Below are 16,357 nucleotides of genomic sequence, written 5' to 3' on the forward strand. Positions count from 1 at the left end.
GGGCCATACAATGGAACTTCAAAAATTATATACGAGAGCCTATAATTATTAGTGGGCCCACCGTATCACAAATTGCTAGATGTATAAACAAAGAACTTTGGCAATTGCGATAAGCGATTGGGGAGGCGGACCTGATACACATATGAGCTATGGTTAATAATCCTTTTGGATCCACAACATAAGCCTTCCCTTTCAAAAACCCTGACTTTAATGTTTTTCGAAAAACACAAGAATACACAGGAAAACCGTGTCTGGCCATAAGGTCAGACTCAAAATAATATGTATCCTGGTCTATAATTATCGTCGGGTCTAGGTGGTACCGGTGTGTCTTATATAAAAACCCCTGACCCTACTGATTACGATAAGCGATGGGGTTCTGGAACCAAGACATATATATCATGATTAATAAAGCCATCGAGTCTAGTAAACAGTGGCGCACCTTTATGTACAAGCGTTGGACCTGGCCAATAGCGATATGCGATATAGCTCCGGACCTGATATACATATGTAATATGGTTGATAATGCCATCGAGTCCAGAGTATAGTGGCAAGCCTTTTATGTATAAGCCCCGGACCCTGCCGATAGTGATATGCGATATGCCTCCAGACCAAATATTTATATAATATGGTTAATAAAGCCATCGGGTGCGAAGTATAGTGGTATGCATCATGCCTTAGTGTTGATTCCAATAGGCGAAAACAAGTAATTTACGCATGTTTGTGGAGGATTTTCATTGCAAAGATTTAAAATGGAAATAAGGTGTGATAGAGGGTTTTTGAGGGTTGAAAATGTCTCAATGAGGATATGAATGAAGGGCTTAGAGAGGGTTAAAAATTAATCATGCAGTAGATATTTAAAGAGGGGGGCATAACCATTAGGAATTGGTGAATTGAATCGACAATGAGTTAAAGTCTCTTGAATACAAGAGATTATTCGGAGAGGTGAAAGATCAAATTTTAGGGGACCCATTCAAAATTGCAACCAAGGCATATTTTGATAGGGTGGTGGTTGTGGCCACAATAGGTAACAAGTCGATCTGGAGGTGAGAAGGAAATTTAGTGGAAGGGCCAAGTTTGGTGGAAGAGTGGAACCACGGCGAAGTGAAATTGTGATTAAGTGGATTTCACAGTGAGCAAAATCTTGAGTGGAGGAATATATCTAGATTGTCAAATCGACACATGGATCGTCATATCGACATATCTGTTAGATCGACAGTGATGAGCAACTACAGGGTTAGGAGAGTACAAATTTTCTTGATCTTGGTTGAAGTCCCGCACTTGCTCCTAGATGTCGATCTCATATTCAAACTCTTCGATCACAATCAATTGTGGGGGTTAAGGCCCTTTTAATCCATGTGCTAGTTGATGTCCCGCAAACCATGGATTTGATGGCCTCTTATATCCAATGGATGTCGAGTCATAAATTGATCAGAATTTAATTTCAAAATTGGAATCGAACATTTATAGATCAAGGATTTATATTCCTTATCGGCTCTGTAAGGGTGGTTAAACATTGTCCAAGTGGTCCATCCGATATCAATGTTGACTGTTGGATCAAGTGTGCCTTGATCAAACAGTGGAGAATCAATGATTAGTTTCCTTAATCGGGTGTAATATCAACCATTGGATTAAATGATGAGATCAACTATGGAGATTGAAGCCGATAAGGCTTGGGCCTGAGTGAACCCAAGAAGTTTACGGATGCAGGTTTATTTTATTTGGGGTCTCGTTTTGTGCGTTCGGAGTGGGATTGAAATTCATTGGAAGATTATGTGTTAAAGAGCTATTTTGCATGCCAAAGGACGAGGTACAATTATGTTGAAAACTGGAGAGTTTATGACCTTTGCACTATCGATAGCAACAATAGAAGGTGAGAATATTGTAGCAACCTAGATCATGCGATGCTCATATGGTTCCACATAAGAGAGAACCAACAGATGTCGAAAGACTAAGATCAAGAAGAGAATCTTGGTGAGGTATTGTGTAGCAGAGAAGAATGTTACTACAAAGGTATGTTGCAGCTCATAGAAAGATCATGAAGGCAATTCCACTAAGAAAGTGGGTAGAATTGCTATGGAAGTAAGGAGAAGCATATGACGAGGAGGTCATAAATTTATGTGCCTCAGGAGTATGATGCAAGAGCATCCAAAAAACGTTAATCAAAAGTAAAAGTTAGAGCTATTGAGGAGTATACATGGACAATCATGTGAATTAGGAGAAACTTTTTGTTAAAACAGAGGTAAATTTGATGGAATTGATAAGTCTCTAGAAGACTTAATTAATTGTGATTAATCTGCCATGTATGCATAACGAGAGATTTAGGGATTGTTTGCACGATTTTAGGAGATCATGGATCTAGAATGATCCATGATTCTATAGTTATTTCTATATATTATGAACATGTGTGTTCTAATACGGAGAGTGTAGACAGTGGAGAGAAAGGAAATATCAGAGCAACATACTGAAAGGTTACTAGAGGAAGAAGAAGAAAAAAGGCCTTATATTTTTTGTTTTGATAATTGTCTTATGATTGCATATTTTGTTGCACAAACTGAAACATATTTGGCATAGGTGGATAGCCAAATGAAAGAAGAAGAGAAAGAACATCTACCGATAAATGTTAAGGAAGATCTAGGAGAGGAAGAAGGACCACCTGATGATTGGTCAATAGCAAATGAAGAAATCAGAGATTGTGTAAAATTTCCAAATTTTACTCCAAGTAAAATCATTGAGTTATATAGAGAGTTAGACCTTCAAAGTAGAAAGCTAGAACAATAGAGGATAAATATCTAGAATAAATTGCTGATGAAGGATGACAAAGAAATTGTCATAAATGACAGTCAAGAAGAAGTTGACATGTACAGTAAATAGAAGTAGAAAATTGCTTTGAAAGACAATATGGCAGCAGCTGAAAAGGTGCAGACAATAGTGAACAAGAGGGTAAGAAAATAAGGGTGAATAGAAATGAAAATTCAACAATTAAGAGTTGAAGGCAATCAACAGAAAAAGGATATACCGGACAAAGAAATTGGGTTGGTAAGAAAGCTAATGATGAAAGTGTCTCAGAAGAAGACAACAACAAGAAAGAAAAGAAGCAACAACAAGAGGAAGACAACAACAAACTATGAAAGCATGCAAGTGGAGCATTGCAACATAGGGTATGGAGACTTGGAGAACAACAACAGACAACAACAACAATAGAACAGCTGAAAAACAAAGACAAATTACAAAATAAAGTATAGGATCCACGAGGAATCAATTATCCAAACTTATGATCAGGAGGTCATAAATTTTCTTACTTGGGGAGTTTGATGCACGAGCATCCTACTAAGAAAAACCATTGCATTTTAGTAAGCATAGGGTCCTGTGTTTCAAGGGACCTGATTCCCTAAAGAATCATTTATTATTTATTTTCCTATGCTTTTATGGGGATTGTATAATAGTGAGGATACTGTAATGAAATCTTTTCGTTAATAGAGATTTCAAGAATAGTGTGTGAGTTAGAGGAATTAGGAGTTAGTTTCATGATTTTAAGGATTAGATTAGAATATTTAAGGTTCACGTGAAATTATTTAGGATCTAAACCAAAATTAGTTAACAGAATCCTTTTATGTATAATTTGCAAGCCTCAAAGGCTTAAAAGAGAGAGTTAGTAGACAGGAGGGTTGGATTGTGAGCCTACGAGCATTGAAAAGAGAAAGGCCAACTGAATGTAAATTAGGTCATTCAGTTTATGTAAATACAGATTTTAATTAGCAAACAGAAGTTTCATATCTTTTGAGTTAATATTGGTTGAGGGTCTGTATATGATATGTCTATATCTATGGTTATCCGAAGGATATGTCCATGCATTTGTGAGTAACGAGGAAATCCCATAATGATTGTGTGTATATATTACAACATTTGTGAGTGTGCTTGAATATGGTTCTGTAATAGTGGATGTAAGAGTTTTGACATTTAAATGAATGTGTATGCAATAGTGATAATGCTGGAGAATCAAGTGAGAGTTTATTGGGTTTGGTTCAGGAAGTAATTTGAACTTCATTCTGTAGGAAGGTATATTCGACATTGGTGTGATCCGTTGGAAGGAGTTTGAAAACTAAAAGCGAAGTGGATTCAAAGATTTGTATGCACTATCAAATGTCGGATAATCAGGTATAGTTGCAAGGCAGAGTAAAGCAATTAGAGAAGTCTCGGCACACTGTTCTAAGCGGAGAAAGGATTTGGCAGGGTTGAACATGGTAACAAGTCAATCTGGAGGTGAGAAGGAAATTTAGTGGAAGAGCCAAGTTTGGTGGAAGAGTGGAACCATGACGAAGTGAAATTGTGATTAAGTTAGAGTGAGAGAAATCTTGAGTAGAGGAAAAGATGTGGATCGTCAGATCGATAGATTTGTTAGATCAATGGTGATGAGCAATTGTATGTTTAGGAGAGTACAATTTTTTTGATCGTGGCTGAAGTCCCGAAGTTGCTCCTAGCCATCGATCTCATATTCAAACTTTTAGATCACAGTCAACTATGGGGGTTAAGGCCATTTTAATCCATGTGCTAGTTGAAGTCCCGCAAACCGTGGATTTGATTGCCTCTTATATCCAATAGATATCCGGTCATAAAGTAATCAGACTTTAATTTCAAAATCAGACCCAAACATTTTTAAATCATGGATTTATATTCCTTATTGGCTCTGTAAGGGCGGTTAAACATTGTGCAAGTGGTTCGTCTAATATTGATGCTAACCATTGGATCAAGTGTGTCTTGATCAAACGGTGGATGAGCGACACTTAGTTTCATTAATCGGGTGTAATATCAATCGTCTGATTAAATGATGAGATCAACGGTGGAGATTGAACCCAATAAGGCTTGGGCTTGAGCGGACCCTAGAAGTTTATGGACGCGGGTTTATTTTATTTGGGGTGCGATTTTCTGTGTTTGGAGTGGGATGGACATTAGTTGGTGGATTATGTGTTAAATTGATGTTTGGTGATTGGTCGGGTTTTTGTTTAAACCCACCAATGTAAAGGCTTCTCATTGTATAGGTGGGCCATAACCCACAGGGTCACTTATTAATTTTATAAAGATGGAGCTAAACTACCTTTAGTCAATTTTCTCAGTCATCAAAATCAAAGGCATTTGTCTTTGCGTTAATGTCCATAGACTAATTACTATTCGTGTAGACAAGACAAAATTCTTCCAGGGTATGTAGAAAAAATTTGGGACATCTCAACCGCACAGTGTTGGTGGGGTCTTCAATACAGATCGTCGTGACCTCAGTGTAGAGATGAACCAAAATATTTTGAAGGCCCATCGCATCCATCTTCTCACAGAGATTTGAGTTGAGGTTGTGGCTTCACATCCTTTTTTAAGGTACAAAAGGTCTTATTAGGGATTTTAGTGCTCTTTTTTTGGCATAATTTCCCTCCTAGCTATTATTAGGGTTTTCAACACTCTTTTCTATAACAAATTTTTTCTGCGAGGTCTTATTAGCATTTCGAGTGTTCTTTTAGGGTTTTCAATGCTCTTTTCCATAACAGATTTTTTCTCCAAGGTCTTATTAGCATTTCCAGTGTTCTATCAGGCTTTTTAGCGCTCTTTCCTATGAAAGATTTTTTGTCCAAGTTCTTACTAGCATTTCGAGAGTTCTTTTAGGGTTTTCAGAACGCTTTTCTATGGAATAATTTTCTCCGAAATTTTATTAAAATTTCGAGTGTTCACTTTTCTGCGGTGAATTTCTTTTATTTAGTGCCTTATTAGGGTTTCAGGTGCTCTTTTCTGTAGTTGATGTTTTCCTTGTCGTCTTATTATATTTCCAGTTCTCTTTTCATTTTCCTTCTCTCTGCCGCGAGTTTCTCAAAGTGCTTCTCCAGGTCATTGAATTGGTCTTCAAGCTCATTTCCATTGGACAATTGCCTCGAGTTTCTCAAAGTGCTTCTCTAGGTCATTGACTTGGTCTTCAAGCTTGAATTGGACATTGAATTTTACAAGGGCCGAAGTCCTTCCATTGGACATTGAATTTTACAAGGGCCGAAGTCCTTCCATTGGACAACGAAGTTTACCAGGGCCAATGAATGGGGTTGCAACTCTAAGAATGCATTGTGCAGCCGCTCCTCCTTGGATTGCACGGTGTCCACGGCGGCCAAGATAGAACTCGCTAACGACATGTATGAGGGATCTTTAATTTCTTTAGAATACCTTGTGTAGCTACTACTCAGTACATTTGACAGTGTCCATGGCTGCCTGGAACGATTTCGCTAGTTACATGTAGAAGATATTTAATTTCTTGTTGAGCTGAGAGATTCATTGAGCTGACAGGTTCACTCTAAGGCCTAGTATTACTTCATCAAAATTGAATTGAAATTTTGTTCATGTAATCCAAATAAAGATTATGAAAAATTAAAAAAAATAAATAAATAGCTATTTAATTCCATTAATATTTGATTTTGTTAAATTTATTTAAATATTATTTTTCAAAAAAGTATAGTCTTTATTTAATAATATTTGTTAATATCATAATTTAAATATTAATTTTCCAAAATATTCCTTATTTGAAATTTTGTTCTCTATATTCCTTCTTTGTATTCAAGATGAACCTATATGAATGACTATAATGACACCTCATAACTTACCCACCTCCCTTATCATTCTATGTTTCATCTCTCCCTCAAATCCTCTCCCTTAAGCTACACACTTTGAGAAAAAATTGTGCTTTCAAACCCTACCTTGTGACTATACATGCACCTTATAACTTCCTTACATGCCATTATCATTCTATGTTTTCCTCTTTATCACACTTACAAATCATGGATTTACCAACTACTACATTCACATTTTGCAGCTACAAACAATTGCATGTGTTTAAATATCTCCCATCTGTGTAGACAATTTTATTTATTATTATTTTTGTTTCATTTGGCTTGTAAATGTGGACTCACTACTAGTATCTAGCAAGCTTTTATTTTTGGAAAATTTGGCCCTAGGGGGAAAATAGTTTTAATGAGAATGAAGTGAATTATTAATTTTGGGTTTACATTTAAATGAAATATTGGTTTGTCATGTCTTGGTTGAAAAGACAAGTTTCTTCAAAGTGGGATGTCTCAATCCTAGGTTGAGGCTCAAGTTTCTCAATTGATGTGATTTTCATTTTATTACAAATGTAGTCTAAGGTTTACAATAGTATTTAGTTGAATAGGACAAATTCCTCATCAAAATTTTGATCTATTTTAGCTTTAAGGATAGAGAATTATGCTCTCTATGTATATTTCCTCATGAAAAAATAGGGCTTTTGAGGTATAGTGACACTTTCCATAATATATTTTTTACTATCTATCCCTTTTAGATCCCTATTATTCCAATTTTTTGTCTTCCATTGACTCTTTCCCTTGAGAGGCTCCAATTATAAGCCTCTCTATGCTAGCTTGGGTTTCTTTTATTCATTTACTATTTCCCTTTCACTTGTATACTATCAATACAAAATTGTTTCCTTCTACTGGTGTTGTCTTTCTATGTTTCAAGTCTTCTCTTTTTTGATTTTTCATGTTTAAGCCAAAAAACCATCCAAATTTCCTAAGATAGATTGAAACCTTCATTGTACTTAACTAGAGACATGGATCTTATCATTTCCTAAGGATAACTTTCATGGATTCAGAGAAACCATGATATTTTAGCCCTCTCTTATATTAGTTAAGTAGTTAAAAATATATCTAACTTAACCAAATGAATTATGTTGAAATGCAACCCACATACAAGAGACATAATATAAAATGGGTGTCCTCTAGCCTAACACCCAATTCATATAATAAATAATAAAATATGTTACATAAATTAAGAGAAACCCAACTTTTTATATCAACATGACCCAACTTAACCAATCCTCAAATTTCAACCCTTTGAAAAAGCTCCAAAATTCTTCCCTTGCCAAACTTGAAAGTTGAGCTCCTTACCCAAATCCAAAATTAGACCCCTTTCCAAACATTAAAATATGGCTCCTAGCCTAATCTCAAATTTGTGTCACTTATTCTAGCCCTTGTCCTAACCATATGGCTCATTGTGAACCAAAGGAACCGCAAAGGCAAGCTCACATACCTCTACCTTGATCCACTTCATGCACTGCTAGTCATACCAAGTTTGTTGTATGTTCCTACCATCATGGCAATTTCCACAATGTTTCCAACTCTACATTGCATGCCCTTAGTCATGCCAACCATGGGACATTTACTCATGCATTATGAAGTGTAAGAATTAAACTTTAAAGTTGCAGTGAAGGTAATATCATAGTTACAACTAATGTATTGATTATAAGAATTCACATAGTACCCTTGAGGATCTTATAGAACCCTTTCCAAGGCTAACTCACATACATGGGAGGAATTATACTTCTTATAAGGAAAATTTCCTTCTTTTTTTCTGAAGTCTTGTTTATGAAGAGTCTTATTAGGATCCATATTTAGGGAACTTCCCATTTCCTTTCAATGAGAATCCTTGAGATATATTGTTAATTGTCTTTCTAGATAGATTAAGAATACAATATTATTTTTCATCTAGGTTTCCACCTTCATCCATGTCTTTCTTTGGAAATGACATTTTTAGATGTATGTAAGCTTCAAATATAAAACATATAAATATATTCTTAACATAATATAATTTGTACCTATAAACCCATCTCCCTATTGCATGCATCGCATATTGAAGTCCATTACCAAAATTAATTCTAAATATATTTTTCCATTATTATTGATTCTCTCCAATTGGTTTTCTCATAAATGTTTTGGAATATACCCATTTTTTTTCCTATTACTTTGGAAAACCCCTCTTCCCATACAACCAAAAGAAGGGAGGAAGGACTGGAAACTTTGTCCATTAAAAAATGGTTTCTATTTTTCTTTTCTACTTGAAAAAAATATACACTAACTTAAAAATAGTATAAATTTGGATTAATACCTATCATCAATGATTATGTTGTATATGCTATTATCATTCTCTAAGATGAAAGTGATCCATTGTCTCACTAGAATATGGAACACTAAGGTGTATCCACACTATTTCTTCCAAAATTTTCCTATCCATTGAGGTCAGTATTTTATTATATATAAATATATAAGATAACTTACTTTCATGGAATTTTCAAAGGTAGTCTCTTAAAATTAGCTTCATCTTTTCATTAAAAATGTACTCCATGACTTTCTTCTTCTTCTTTGCTTTTGCTTTCTCTCTAGAGCCATGGTCACAACATTTTCTTTTCTTGTCTAATACTTTTTCTTTCTTGGAAACAAACCATCACATATAAAATCATCATGGGAAAGACCTTTGGCATGAATATTATTTGAAAATCACATATTTAAGGGTTTTGGATTTGAAAAACTGGATAATAGAAAACTCAAAGATACAAAACAATTCTGCCCTATGAGTTTCCAAAAGTATATCTCTTGTATGTATAATTTCCTTCTATGGGTAATGTGCATTCCTCTCTTCCTTTAATACATTTTGGTTATGGGTTTAAAAAATAATGGAGGGTTTGTAAGAATAATGCCTATCCACCTTGAGTATTAAAAAAACATGATTGAAATATCACTTCTACAAATGATGTGGTGAAATGATATACTCTAAATGGATCACAATGCTTGTTCATATAGATCAACATCTAATTTTTGTGGTTTCCTTTGTTACTACCAATGAACATATCTATGTACACTTAATTGATAGAAGCTATAGAAAACATGTGGATCACCATATTTGGGATTGATTTGAAAATTTTATTAGGTTTTGATTTTAGGAAGACTCACACTTTCTCTTATGGGTTGAACTTCATTTCTTTTTATTCAATTAGTGTATCTTTTCTATGGGCTTGGTCTCTATTATGGTGTGAACAATTAATCCCATTTAAGCCAAAAACCAGTGCTTATTGCTTCTTCTTTGGTAGTTGTGACTTTAAACAACTCTTACTTCTTTTTCTAAAGGAAAGTTAAATTTCCAACACTTTTGGTTAAAGGAAAAATTCATCAACTCTGATGCTTGATTAGGATTGTCTCTATTCATTTTCGAGGGAAAGTCTCCTAAGAAAACCCAAGGGACACATGTTCATATTCATAAATGACATTCTTAATCAAATGATTAGCTTAAATTAATGTGTTTTTGAATTTATACCCACATGTGGAAATTGTCAAGGTTGACTACATCATCATGTAGGCTCAAGAAACCCAAGAGACATGTCACTTTATCCTCAACTGCTTGTATAAATGGAGAGACCTCAAATCTCATTTGGGATCATCCAATCTCACACATTCTTCTCTCTCCTGGTTCGTACAACTTAGTGGGCATCTCTTTTCCTCACAAGTGTGGGAGGAAAATGACAAATTGCACAACAAATTAATGGCCCAAATTTCAAAGACTTTTGCATGTTTGAGCAGCATTGACTAGGGGTGATTTGGACTCCTTTTACTACAATTTTTGTGCCAGAATTTAGTTTTTGGAAAGCTACATCTATTGGCACAAGTATCCATGCATTCTACTCACTTTGACCACAAACCAATTGCAAGGTTGACCATAGAGAGTTTGACCAATTTTGATCATTATTTCCATGACTGTTTTGGGCTAACATTGGCCACTTCTGAAGATCAAGTTTAACTAACTTTGACCAAGCTCCAAAGGGGACTATTTGCATGCTTTGACCATTGTTGACTTTTTGGATAGGGTAGAAATTGACTCTAAATTTGACAAGGCTTTATTGATTTGATTTGGCAAGTCAATCTACTTTTGTAATCGCTCTATCTTTTCTCAACATTTGATATAATAATAAAAATAATTGATCAAAGGGTTTATACCATATTGGGTTTTTTCAATGGCATTTTCCAATGACCTCTTGTCTTCTACACTTTTGTGATTCATGTTGAATCTAAAGTTGTTGTCAATATGATTTCTATTGGTATACTAAACTGGAAGTTGTTATTGGGCTTCTAAAAAACATTGAAGTAATTGTGCTAAGCATAGAACATACCATTGTTAACTAAAATTAACAATAGTTTACATAATAAAGCCATTTTTTGACCTGTATAATATATATTCATTTCATATATGCAATTTATTATCTATCAACTCATATATATGTGTATGTATGTGAGAGAGAGAGTTGGTATTAAACTTGAAGGGACTGAGAATAGATATAGGACAACAATTTCTTATAAGATATGTTATTTCCTTACATTAGCATTATATGCTCAACTCTATTTATTGAAGAAAGTTTGATTTATGATATTATAGTTATTAGGTAGAATAACAAATCCATGAGTATTTCCTTGTATTATTTTATCATCCAAACATCACTACAAACTACATAACTTACTCTTTGCGTATCTCTTTGCGTTAATGTTCATAGACTATTTACTATTCGTGCGGGCCAGATAAAAGTCTTCCAGGATATGTAGAAACAATTTGGGACATCTCAAAGGCACATGGCAGTGCCGTGGGGTCTTCATTACAGATAGCCGTGACCTCACTGTAGAACTCAACCAAAATCAACCAAAATCTTCTGGAGGCCCTTGGCGTCCATCGATTCTCACAGAGATTTCAGTTGAGGTTCTGGCTTCAAATTCTTTCTTAAGGTACGAAAGGTCTTACTAGGGTTTTCAGCGCTCTTTTCTGTGGCACAATTTCTCTCCTTGCTATTATTAGGGTTTTCAGCGCTCTTTTCTATGACAGATTTTTTTATCCGAGGTCTCATTAGCATTTCCAGTGTTCTTTTAGGAATTTCAACGCTCTTTTCTATGACATATTTTTTCTCCAAGGTCTTATTAGCGTTTCCAGTGTTCTTTTAGGGTTTTCAGCGCGCTTGTCTATGGAATAATTTTTCTCCGAGATTTTATTAGCATTTCCAGTATTCTTTTCTGCGGTGAATTTTTTTTTATCTAGTGCCTTATTAGGGTTTCAACTGCTCTTTTCTGCAGTGGATGTTTTTCGTGTGGTCTTATTAGATTTCCAGTTCTCTTTTCATTTTCCTTCTCTCTGCCCCGAGTTTCTCAAAGCGCTTCTCCAGGTCATTGAATTGGTCTTCAAGCTCCTTCCATTGGATATTGAAGTTTACCGGGGCCGAAGTCCTTCCATTGGACAACGAAGTTTACCGGGGCTGAAGTCCTTCCGTTGGACAACGAAGTTTACCAGGGCTGATGAATGGGGTTGCAGCTCTGAGAATGCCTTGTGCAGCCGCTCTTCCTTGGATTGCCCGGTGTCCATGGCAACCCAGATCGAACTCGCTAACGACATGCACAAGCTGAAGTCCTTCCGTTGGACAACGAAGTTTACCAGGGCTGATGAATGGGGTTGCAGCTCTGAGAATACCTTGTGCAGCCGCTACTCATTGGATTGCACGGTGTCCATCGCCGCCGAGAACGATCGAGATCATGTACAAGATATTTAATTTCTGGTTGAGTGGAGAGATTTATTGAGCTGAGAGGGGCTTAGTATTACTTCATCAAGATTTATTGAGCTGAGAGGGGCTTAGTATTACTTCATCAAAATTGAATTGAAAGTAGGCTAAAATAAAAATTATGAAAATGCTAGAAAAAACAAAAAAGAAAAATAAACTATTTATTTTTGTTCATTCTTGATTTTAATAAATTTATTAAAATATTATTTTTCTACAAAGTTAGCCATTACTTAATAATATTTGTTAATATCATCATTTAAATATTAATTTTCAAAAATATTCTTTATTTGAAATTTTGTTCTCTATATTCCTTCTTTGTATCTAAGATGAATCTATATAGATAACTATAATTGCACCTCAAAACTTACTTACCTCCCTTATCATTCCATGTTTCATCTCTTCTAGGTCCTCTCCTTGAAGCTACACACTTGAGAAAAAATTGTGCTTTCAAACCCTACCTTGTGACTATGCATGCACCTTATAACTTCTTTACATGCCCTTATCATTCTATATTCCCCTCTCTATCACAGTTATAGATTAGTGGATTTACCAACAGCTACATTCACATTTTATAGCTACAAACAATTGCACGTGTTTAAATATCTCCCATCTATGTAGACAGTTTTATTTATTATTAGTTTTGTTTCCTTTGGCTTGTAAATGTGGACTCACTACTAGTACTGAGCAAGCTTTCATTTTTGGAAAATTTCTTCCTAGCAGGCAAATAGTTTTAATGAGAACTAAGTGAATTTTGAATTTTGGGTTTGAATTTAAATGAAATATTGGTTTGTGGTGTCTTGGTTGAAGAGACAAGTCTCTTCAAAGCATGAAGTCTCAATCCTAGGTTGAGTCTCAAGTTTCTCAATTGGTGTGATTTTCATTTTATTACAAATGTAGTCTAAGGTTTACAATAGTATTTAGTTGAATAGGACAAATTCCTCATCAAATTTTGATCTATTCTAGCTTTAAGGTTACAAAATTATGCTCTTTGTGTATATTGTCTCATGAAATGATAGAGCTTTTGAGGTATAGTGACACTTTCCATAATATATTTTTTACTATTTATCCCTTTTAGATCCCTATTATTCCAATTTTTTTGTCTCGACTCTTTCCCTTGAGAGGCTCCAATTATAAGCCTCTCTATGCTAGCTTGGGTTTAATTTCTTCATTTATTATTTTCCTTTCACTAGTATACTATCAATACAAAATTGTTTCTTTCTACTTGTGTTCTCCTTCTCATGCTCATGCTTCAAGTCTTCTCTTTTGGATTTTTCATGTTTAAGCCAAAAAAAACATCAAAATTTCCCAAGATAGGTTGATCTTATCATGGCCTCACATAACTTGCATGGATTAAGACAATGTTATGAAACCAGCTCAAGAAAAGATAGAAAAGATAGATCAACGCCTTAGAATTCAGGCTCTTCAAGGGGGCAACCTCCTTTACATTACATAAATGAAAAATTCTTGGATGATACAAATGAAAAGACCTCCTTTCTATATATAGGAGTCTAAGGGGCCATAACATAATAAGAGCTGACATAACAATAATAATGTAAGGGCACAATAATAACAATAATGGGCTTCTATGGGGCACAATAGTAATAATATGGGAACTACATGGGTACATCAATATAATAAGTGGGTTATACTAATAACAATAAGGGGTTACACTAGTAGTATAGGGGCCTAACATGCCCCTCTCCTTCAAAAAGTGTTGTCCTCAACGCTTGAGTAGTTCTTGATGCTTATGTATAAAATTATTGTCCTCCCATGTGGAATATTCAGAGGGTAAGTTCTTCCACTTGATGAGATACTTTGAAATTGATTGATTTCGTAGCTATCGGGTTCTTGTTTCTGTGATTGCTCCAGGTTCCAATATCATTTTTCCTTCCTCTTTAATTTCTCACAATATTGTTTGAATTGGGATCTTTTGAAACTTTTGAATAAGTGGCCATACTTCTTCGTCCTTCTTCCTTTCATCCCTTGCTTCGTTTATCCAATCTGGTTGGATAATATAAATAGCACAAAACAATGCTTCCACATCCTCATCCTTGAAGAGTCTTCCCATTCGGTAAGGTTGCCATTTTTTAAGTGCCTGTTGTTTCGTTTGATTTTGCACCGAAGTGGCATTATCCTTTAAAAGTTGGAGAACTTGTTATTGATGCTCGATGTGATATTTCACTGCTTGAACCTTTTTCTTCTTGATATGTCCTTCTATCTCTAGAGTTTGAGGAGTGGTAATTTCTTCCAATCCTTTACAAGATATAGTCGGATTTATTTCTTGATGCTCGATGTGATCTTTCACTTCTTGAACATTTTTTTTCTTTATATGTCCTTCTATCTTGATAGTTTGAGGAGTGGTAATTTCGAACAATGAATTACAAGATATGGTTGGATTCATTTCTTCTTTCTCGATGTGATCTTTCACTTCTTGCACCTTTTTCTTCTTGATATGTCCTTCTATCTTGAGAGTTTGAGGAGTGGTAATTCTTGCCAATGCTTTACAAGATATGGTATGATTCATTTCTTCTTTCTCTGGGGTTGGGTCCTGGCGTATATCTTCTTCTTTTGTTTTTTCTTGATCATTTTCTTCCTCCTCTTCATATTCTATGTAAAATAATTTCTTCTCAGCACACTTATGATCTTTAGTGCATTTGCTATCACAATTGTAACAAAGCCCTTTTTCTCTTTTTTCTTCAAATTTTTGTGGTGTAACCCTTGTAGGTTGTGGAAGGCGAGGAGAAACAACACTTCCATCTTTATAGTTGTGAGGCGTACACTTCCTCGTTTCCATAATTTTGCTTTCCACTATGTCACAAAGCCCTTTTACTCTTTCCAATTGTTGTGGTGTTGCTCTAAAGAAGGTGTTGCTCTTTGTATCCTCATAATGTGCTATCATTTCCTCCATGAAAATTGATCACGTAACAAGTTGTTTATGAGAACAAAGCCCTTTGTACCATAAAAATTGATCTGGTTCTAAATATGAAGATGCAATACATACCTTTTTTAATAGTTGTACACCGTGTATATGAAAATATTGCTCCATATGAAGTATCCAATTTACCGGATCCTTGCCATCAAACTTCCTCATCTTGCTTTTTCTTGATTTTAGGAGCTCTACCTTGAAACGACTGTAACTCTGTACTTTCGGATCTTTAAGTTCTGAAATTGAGACCTGTAGTAGCCCTCTGTGTCCTCTTTCCAATGCCACCAGTCTGATCCTGTTAGGCCCCTATACTACTAGTGTAACCCCTTATTGTTATTAGTATAACCCACTTATTATATTGATGTACCCATATAGTGCCCATATTGTTACTATTGTACCCCATAGAAGCCCACTATTGTTATTATTGTGCCCTTACATTATTATTGTTATGTCGGCTCTCATTATGTTATAACCCCTTAGACTCTATATATAGAAAGGAGGTCTTTTCATTTGTAACATCCAAGAATTGTTCATTTATGTAATGTAAAGGAGGTTGCCCCCTCGAAGAGGCTGAATTCTAAGGCATTGATCTATCTTTTCTATCTTTTCTTAAGTTGGTTTCATAACATTTGGTATCAGAGCTTTGGATTCTAGGGTTTCACTGCTCCAAACAGGTCATCGTGGCATTTTTGCTATAATTTTTTTTCTGTGACGTTTCAGAAGCCACAACAAAAACCCATTTGAGAAGAAATCTCGCTGAACCTTGGGTCCAAATTTCAGAGCTTTTCACATGATATTTTCGGAGATATGATCTGAGGAAGTTGGTCTTTTTTCAGACTCCTGAATTACACTCAAAACAGGTGACCTGGGGAAAATCGTCATAACTTTCTTTCTGAGCATCAGATTGAAATTTCGTAAAAAGGTACAGAAAGAGGACGACCTGTAGTTTCTTGTATGCATTTTTCAGATCCAAAGGTTTTAAATAGTGGCACGTGGCACTTCATACAATTTCGCTCTTC

The 16,357-nt window shown here is 35.2% G+C and overlaps 1 pseudogene; it reads left to right on the forward strand.

Annotated features, from left to right (window-relative positions):
* Window positions 1–12,217: 12,217 nt before the first annotated feature.
* The window catches only part of LOC149174912 (importin subunit beta-1 pseudogene), a 33,193-nt pseudogene continuing 29,053 nt past the window's right edge, over window positions 12,218–16,357 (forward strand).

This window comes from Pinus tabuliformis, chromosome 4_1 (genome assembly GCF_031772625.1).
Source record: "Pinus tabuliformis cultivar Carrire ecotype Pingquan chromosome 4_1, CPIR1, whole genome shotgun sequence".
NCBI classification, from domain to species: Eukaryota; Viridiplantae; Streptophyta; class Pinopsida; order Pinales; family Pinaceae; genus Pinus; species Pinus tabuliformis.